This window comes from Chiloscyllium plagiosum, unplaced genomic scaffold, assembly GCF_037043375.1.
Source record: "Chiloscyllium plagiosum isolate Xiang-an unplaced genomic scaffold, Cpla_swu_hap1 HiC_scaffold_27, whole genome shotgun sequence".
Classification (NCBI taxonomy): domain Eukaryota; kingdom Metazoa; phylum Chordata; class Chondrichthyes; order Orectolobiformes; family Hemiscylliidae; genus Chiloscyllium; species Chiloscyllium plagiosum.
Window position 1 is genome coordinate 38,251,491 of NW_028270165.1, and position 8,927 is coordinate 38,260,417.

Below are 8,927 nucleotides of genomic sequence, written 5' to 3' on the forward strand. Positions count from 1 at the left end.
GGAGCAAAGCTTGTTTGTTCCTATTTCAGTACATTTTCATTATCAGTGGGACTGGATGAGAGACCCTACTGTTGCTGCGCACTGAGTGTGGCGCCTGAAACTGTTATACGGCCTGGAAAGAGGGGCAGTACATGCGTTTACTTGTGGCTGAAGCTTCGGACATGGAGAAACCGTGGAAGTGTGGTAACTGTGGGAAAGGCTTCCGTACTCCGTCTGACCTGGAGATTCATCGACGCATCCACACCGGGGAGAGGCCGTTCTCCTGTCCCAAGTGCGGGAAGGGCTTTACCCAGGTCTCTGGCCTGCTTAGGCACCAGCGGATCCACACGGGGGAGAGGCCTTTCAGCTGTCCCGAGTGTGGGAAGGCCTTCAGTGATTCATCCTCCCTACTGACCCACCGGCGAGTCCATACGGGAAAGAGGCCGTTCAGCTGCCCCGAGTGCGGGAAGGCCTTCAGCCGTTCCTCCAATTTGCTGGCCCACCAGCAGGTCCACACAGGGGAGAGGCCCTTCTGCTGTCCTGATTGCGGGAAGGCCTTCAGCTATTCCTCCTCCCTGCTGACCCACCGGCGAGTCCATACGGGGGAGAGGCCCTTCAGCTGCACTGAGTGTGGGAAGGCTTTCACCCGGCTCCTCCCACCTCCGGAGCCACCAGCGACTTCACGTGCCATTTCAGGGGGACTGACAAAGCGACTGCCGAGTGCCGTTATCGACTGGACTATTAACCCAGTTCTGGGATCTGTTGGGTTTGAATACCACCGCGGCAGATGGCGGAATTGGAATACGGTCAATTGGAAGAACGATGAAACCATTTTTTGTGTGGGGGGGGGGGGGGGGAAGAGAAAACCCCAATCTGATTCACGCCCTTTTTAGGGAAGGAAACTGCAGTTGTGGGAAAGGATTAACTCAGTCGTCCCAGCTGCATCCTTTATCTGGTCTGGCCTACACGTGACTCCAGACCCACAGCAGTCTGTTTCACTCTACACTGCCCCCGTTCCCGGCCCCACGGGTTAAGGCTGTACCAAGGATCCAATTACAAAGGGACAACTCTGTGCTGACCCATAGTAAAGAAAGTGAGGTGGGGGGGTGGGGGGGGGGTGCGGGGGAGTGTGCGCTTTGACCTTGAGCTGTTTAAAAAGCCACTACTTTCTCTACATCTTTTTGCTGGGGGAGGGATCTGAAGCTGTAACAAAGTTGGGTCACAATAAAGATTACCTGAACTTACTACCGGACTCAGACTCTCATTGAAAGCTTTGAGCTCCAGATGGTTTTTTGTTTTAAAGCTGCTCATTTCTTCCAGCCTCCTGCACCAAGTTTCTAATGTTGTGTATCAGATGGAGCAGTGAATGAGTAGCTAGTATCATTAGAAATTGTAAATGTTTAAGGAGTACAGGTACTGCATCGTTTCATCAACATTGTAAAGGTTACTGGCTGCACTGGGAGGTGTGGGCTGTGTTCACTCGAAACTCTTATCTTTAAAATTGAGAATAGCTAAAATGATATATTCAGAAACATCATTGAAGTCTAAACCCATTTCAATTTTTTAAAAGAGCTGCTGAAATCTTTCTGAAACTTGCACTGGAATATGTGCAGTTAGGCCACAGCTCAGGACAGGCTGTAAGTGGTGAATGACCTATTCCTCATCTTGTGAAATTGGTTTCCAACTATGTAGACATAGTTATAGAGTTGTAGAGCTGGAAACAAACCCTTCAGTCCATACCTTAAATGATTCTAGTGATCCATTTGCCAGCATTTGGCCTATGTTCATCTGTACCCTTCCTATTCATATCCCCATCCAGATGCCTTTTAAATGTTGTAATTGTACAAGTCTCCACCACTTCTGGCAGTTCATTCCATACACACACCACCCTCTGCGTGAAAATGTTGCCCCTCAGGTCCCTTTCCCCACCTTCAACCTATGCCCCTTTAGTACTTGACCTTGGGGAAAGACCTTGGGTATTCACCCTATCCATGCCCCTTACAAATGTCTATAATTTTGAGGAGAAAATGAGGACTGCAGATGCTAGACATCATTTTCCACCCCACCCCCACTTTATCCCAGTCCCATGCCTTCAACTCAGCACGCCATCTTGACCTGTCCGTCAACTTTTCAATCTATCAGCTCCACCCACTTCTCCAACCTATCCATCGCCAAACCTGATGCCTGGAGGAGGAACACCTCATCCTCTGCCTTGCGACCCTGCAACCACACAGGACAAATGTGGATTTCGACAGTTTCCTCACCTCCCCCACTTTATCCCAGTCCCAAGCCTCCAATTTGGTGCTGCCCCTTCTGACCTGTCCATCATTTTTTCCTATCTATCTGCACCATAACCCCCTCCGAACTATCATCTTGCCACCCCCCCAACTCCCACCTCTCACAAACACACACACACACACACACCTACCTTCATCTAACTATGGCATTCTCAGCTACCTTCTCCCCCAACCCCACCCTCTTCCCATTTATCTCTAAGCAGCCCCGACCCACAAGCCTCGTTCCTGATGAAGGGCTTATGCCCAAAACGTCAATTCTCCTGCTCCTTGGCTGCTGCCTGACCTGCTATGGTTTTCCAGCACCACACTCTCGGCATAATTTTAAGGTAATTGGAGGAAGGTTTCGGAGAGATGTCAGAGTAGGTTCTCTACTCGGATAGTGGTGGCTGTGTGAAATGCACTGTCAACAGTGGGAGTGGAGTCAGATACATTAGGGACATTTAATCGACTCTTGGATAGGTACATGAAAGTTAGTACAATAAATGGTATGTAGGTCAGTCTGATCTTAGAGTAGGATAAAGGGCCGGTACTGCATCGAGTGCCGAAGGGCCTGTACTGTGCTATGTACCTAAGTAGAGTCAAAAATGTTGTTTTATCAGCAGTACAGTCAGATCCGAGCAAACAAGGACATGCAGGTCATACTGCGCTTAGACAGAGTGAGGCGTACAGGGTTACAGCTGCACAGGAGGTGCGCAGAAGCAAGGTCAACATTAAATTTCAAATTGGAGAGCTCCATTCAGCAGTCTAATAATTGCAGGGAAGAAGCTATTCTTGAACCTGTTGGTACATGTGTTCAAGCTTCTGTATCTTCTGCCTGACAGAAGATGGTGCAGGAGATCATTCCCGGGGTGGGAGGGGTCTTTGAGGTTGGTAGCCTTTCCACGACAACGAGAAGTGTAGATGGATTACATGGGTGGGAGGTTGGCTTCCGTGATGGACTGTGCTGTGCACACCACCTTCTGTAATTTCTTCCGGTCCTGGGCAGAGCAGTTGCCGTAGCAGGGTGTAATGCACCCAGATTCAATGCTTTCTGTGGTGCATCTGTAAATGTTGGTGAGTGTCATTGTGGACATGCCGAATTTCTTGAGCATCCTGAGGAAGAAAAGGCGTTGTTGTGCCTTCTTGACCGTTGCATGGGTACCTTTAGATATTTAGCCACTCCTTTCTCACTATTACTAACTCCTTTACTTGATGCAGTCACAGTCAGTTTCATACCTTGTGCTAAATATTATGAAGGGCAAAGGTAGTGTACATACATAATATGAAATCTTTAAACTTGAATTCATTTTAAAGAGCAGAACAACGTATTTATGGTAAAAATGGGTAAACTTAACAGGTTTTATGAAGGGTGAGAGTGGGAAGTATGTGAAGGTGCATGTTAAAACAGGACAGAGTCTGCATGGCTTTGACAACAGGAGGTCATGTCTGACAAATCTATTAGGATTCTTTGTGCAGGTAATGAGTAAGTTAGACAAAGGCAGAGCCAGTGGACGTGAGCGATTTGGATTTCCAGAAGGCCTTTGACAAGGTGCCGTGCAGGAGGCTGCTAAGTAAGATAAGTGTCCCTGGAGGAGTGGCAAGTTACTGGCACGGATAGAGGATTGGCTGACTGGCAGAAGGCAGAGAGTTGGCATAAAGGGGTCTTTGGAGTTCCAAAGGGGGTCCATGCTGAGAATGCTTGGACAGGCCAGGAGAATGGTCAGAGAAGGGGCAGATGGAATACAATGTGGTAAAGTGTGAGGTTATGCACTTTGGTGGGAAGACCAGAAACAGAGACTGTTTTCAAAATGGGAAAGGCTTCGGAAATGTGAAACAGAAAGGGATTGGGGAATCCCAGCTCAGGGGGAGGATTGTACCATTCATTCGGGGTGGTGTGGAAAGGATCGTCCCATTGAGACTTTGGAGAATTGTACCTTTAATGGCTGTGGGGGAGTAAAGGATTATACCATTCAGAGGGGGACGATTGCATTATTCGGAGGTGGAGGGGTGTGGAGGAGGAAAAGGGGAGAGGAGGATTGTACCATTCACATCACGGGGTGTGGATTATACCATTCACAGAGAGAATTATTTATTTTTATTTTTCAGAATTTCCAGGATACAGGACATATGCCAATTTTCCCCACCAGAAATCGACTGAAACTGGGTGCACTAAAAAATTCCAGCAGGAAGATTATCAGTAAAAAGGTCTCGTTTCGGTCAAAGCAGTTATAGACTTAGAGTCACACCGCACAGAAACAGACACTTCAGTTCAACTCATCCATGCCGACCAGATGTTCCAATCTGGCCCAGTCCCAAGTTCCAGCATTTGCTCCATATTCCTCTAAATCCGAACTATTCATCTAGACACCTTTTTAAATGTTGTAATTGTACCCACCTCCACCACTACCTCTGGCTGCTCATTCCATACACGCTCTACCTTCTGCGTGAAAACGTTGCCCCTCAGTTCCTTTTTAAATCTTTCCCCCTCTCATCTTAAACTTATACCTTCTAGTTTTGGACTCCTCCATTTCGGGGGGTAAAAGACCTTGGCTATTCGCCCTATCCGTGATTTTCATGATTTTATCAACCTCTCAGGTCACCCCTCAGCCGCCTCCGCTCCAGGGAGAACAGCCTCAGCCAAGTCAACTTCTCCCTATAGCTCAAATCCTCCAACCCTGGCAACATCCTTGTAAATCTTTTCTGAACCCTTTCAAGTTTCACAACATCCTTCCAAGAGGAAGGATGCCGGAATTGTACACTTATTCCAAAAGGGTCCTAAACATTCTCCTGTACAGCCACACCATAACCTCTCAAATCCTCTGCTCAATACTCTGACCAACAAAGGAAAGTATACCAAACACCACCTTCACTATCCTATCTACCTGCAACTCCACTTTCAAGAAACTGTGAACCTGCTCTCCAAAGTCTCTTTGTTCAACAACACTCCCTAGAACCTTCCCATTAAGTGTAGATGTGCTGCTCTGATTTGTTTTTCCAAAATGCAGCACCTCGCATTCATCTAAATTAAACTCCATCTGCCACTCTTCAGCCCATTGGCACATCTGATCAAGATCCCATTGTAATCTGAGGTAACCTTCCTCTTGTTCACTACACCTCCAATTTTGGTGTCATCAGCAAACCTACTAACTATACATCTATGTTCACATCCAAGTCATTTGCATAAAAAAATACAGAAAGGAGTGGACCCAGCACCGATCCTTGTGGCACTCCAGTGGTCATAAGCCTCCAGTCTGAAAAACAACTCTCCTCCACCACCTTCTACCTTTGAGCCAGTTCTGTATACAAAGGGCTAGTTCTCTCTGTATTCCATAAGATCTAAACTTGCGAACCAGTCTCCCTTGGGGAACCTTGTCAAACACCTTACTGAAGTACGTATAGATCATGTCCATTGCTCTGCCCTCATCAATCTTCTTTGTTACTTCTTCAAAGCACTCAATCAAGTTTGTGAGACATGATTTCCCATGCACAAAGCCATGCCGACGATCCCTAATCAGTCCTTGCCTTTCCAAATATGTATAAACCCTATCTCTCAGGTTTCACTCCGACAACCTGCCCACCACCGATGTCAGGTTCTCTGGCTTTTCCTTATCACCTTTCTTAAATAGTGGTACCACGTTAACCAACCTCCAGTTTTCTGGCACCTCTCATGTGACTATCAATGATACAAATATTTCAGCAAGGGGCCCAACAATCACTTCCCGTAGCCTCCCACAGAGTTCTCTGGTACACCTGATCAGGTCCTGGAGATTTATCCACCTTCGTGTTTCAAGACATCCAGCACCACCACCTCTGTAATATGGACATTTTTAAAGATGTTATAATCTATTTCCCTACACTCTATATTTTTCATGTCCTTCTCCAGAGTAAACATTGATGCAAAATACTTGTTTAGTATCTCCCCCATCTCGTGTAGTTCCACACATTGGCTGCCTTGCTCATCTTTGATGTGCCCTATTCTCTCCCCAGTGACCCTTTTGTCCTTAATGTATTTGTAAAAACACTTTGGATTGTCCTTAACCCTATTTGCCAAAGTTATCTCATGTCCAGTTTTTGCCCTCCTGGTTTCCCTTTTAAGTATACTCCTACTACCTTTATACTCTAAGGATTCACTCAATCTATCCTGTCTATACCTGACATATGCTTCCTTCTTTTTCTGAACCAAACAATCAATTTCTCCAGTCATCCAACATTCCCTACACCTACCAGACATTCCTTTCACCCGAACAGGAATATACTGTCTCTGGAATCACGTTATCTCATGTCTGAAGGTTTCCCATTTTCCAGCTGTCTCTTTACCTGCAAACATCTGCCCCCAAACAGCTTTTGAAAGTTCTTGCCTATTACTGTCAAAATGAGATATTCTCCAATTTAGAATTTCAACTTTTAGATCTGGTCTATTTCATCACTATTTTAAAATTAAGAGAATTATGGTTGCTGGCCCCAAAGTGCACCCCCACTGACACCTCAGTCAGCTGCCCTGCCTTATTTCCCAAGAGTAGGTCAAGTTTTGCATCTTCTCCATAGATATATCCACATACTAAGTCAGAAATCTTTCTTGAACACGCTCAATAAATTCCTCTCCATCTAAACCCTTAAACCTATGGCAGTCCTGGTCTATGGTTGGAAAGTTAAATCCCTTACCATAACCATATAAGGGGAAATGAGTTTAAAACTGGGCACAATCCTCCAGGTGCAGTTTCAGCAATGCTATGTTTGGTTGCAGCAACACTTCCTTCCCTTTATGTTCTATTCCTTTAGCGATAAAAGCGAATGCTGCATTCACTTTCTTACTTATCTACTGTACCTGCATGCTAGTTTTCTGTGACTCATTAATGAGGATACCCAGATCCCTCTGCACCAGGTCACCCCAAACCCTCTATTCGATAATAGGTTGCCTTGCTGGTTTTGTTTTTGATCAAAATGCATGACCTCACACTTATCCACCTTAAACTCCATCTGCCACATTTTGGCCAACTCTCCTAACCTATCCAGATCCATTTGTAAGGTTCATATATCCTCATTGCAATCTACCATCACGCCTATTTATGTGTCATCCACAAATTTGGCAAATGAGCCTTTTATACGTGTATCCAAGTCACTAATGTAGATTGTAAATAGCTGGGGTCCAAGGACCCAACCCTGTGGCACCTGACCAGTGACATCTTGCCATCCAGAAAAAAAAGCCATCAATTCGGACTGTCTATCTTCTGCCCATCAGACAGCCACCTATCCAAGCTGATAAATCAGCCCATATCGCATAACCTTGCGAGTTAACGCTTTCTGTGGCACTTTAGCAAATGCCTTCTGAAAAGCCAGATATATTACATCTACAGGACCCCTATTATCCACTTGTTACATCTATGAAGAACTTAGTCAAATCTGATTTGCCCATCATAAAACCATGCTGACTCTGATGGATAGAGTTTTGACTTTTCAAACGTCCTGATATTGCTTCCTTGATAATTGACCCTAACACCTTCCCAACAAAAGATGTTAAACTAACTGGTCTGCAATTTCCCACATATTGCCTGCCTCCCTTTCTGAATACAGGCATTACATTAGCATTTTTCCAATCCACTGGAACCATAAGATCCTAAGATATAGGAGCAGAAACTAAGCCATTCAATCATGGAAGAAACGTTTCTCAAATCCATTCTCCCGCTTTCTTTGATCACCTTGACAATCAAGAACCTACCTATCTCTGTATTAAATAAACTCAATGAATCTTTCTCATGTCCAGGGAATTTTGGAATATTGTAACTAATGAATCCACAATCTCCACTGCCACTTCCTTTAGTACCGAGGATGTAGGCCATCAGGCCCAGGGGATTTGTTTGCCCTCAATCCTAATAGTGTACCTATCAAAGTTGATTGTTTAAATTCTACCTTTTCTATAGCGTTTGACTTGCTCGTTCCAATACGAATGATCCTGCTGTCCTCTAACGTGAAAACTGAGGAAAAGTATTGATTTAGCAGCTCTGTCATTTCAGTGTTCCTCTTATTAACTCACCTGCTTCACCTTCCAAGGGACCAACATTTACTTTAGCGACTCTGTTCCCTTTGGCAGACCAACAGAAGCTTTTGATAATCTATGCTATGTTTCTTTCGTAATTTACCTTACCTATTTCTATTCATCTTTGAAAATCCCTTTGTTTGTGTCTGGAAGTTTCCCGATGTTTCAGCTTTCCAAAGGTCTGGAGTAACATTCCTGAACAGGCTGGGGGCGGGGAAAACCAACCCCCATTGTCCCCTATTGGTTGGAGGGCGCCCCCCAGCCACGCCCCCTCAGTTGGCGACGACTTTGTGGACCACGCCCCCTATGTGTTGGCGCATGTGCAGTGTCGGTCCCGCGGCCGGACAGAGGCAGTGTTACTGAGTGTGGGAGAGGAATGGCGCCGGTGGCTGAAGGAAGAAGAACAGGAGCCGCTGGAAAAGCTGAGCAGGTCCGGCAGCTCGTGTCGGGAGGAATGTGAGGAGGTGTTTCGGGTCCGGTGATCCTCCTTCAAAACAGGACCAGGTTTCAGGAACATCCCGGGGAGGTCGCCAGGCCCGAGCGCCAAGACCTGGCTCCTGCCCCCGGGGAGAGGAGACAGTGAGACAGGGTAGGATTGGGACCCGCGGGAGGAGGGAGACTGGGGAGTTTATAAACTC

At 46.1% G+C, this 8,927-nt stretch overlaps 1 protein-coding gene across 4 annotated transcripts in view; it reads left to right on the top strand.

Moving 5' to 3' along the window:
* LOC148143655 (uncharacterized) overlaps positions 1–8,927 on the top strand; it is a 28,375-nt gene that overhangs the window by 16,651 nt on the left and 2,797 nt on the right. The window contains exon 1 of one of the 4 annotated variants that reach the window (XM_087974418.1): positions 8,639–8,719. The exons of 1 other annotated variant lie outside the window; for it this stretch is intronic. The gene's annotated coding sequence lies outside the window, so the exon portion shown is untranslated. 2 more of the 4 variants (XM_087974417.1, XM_087974416.1) reach the window with 2 other exon arrangements.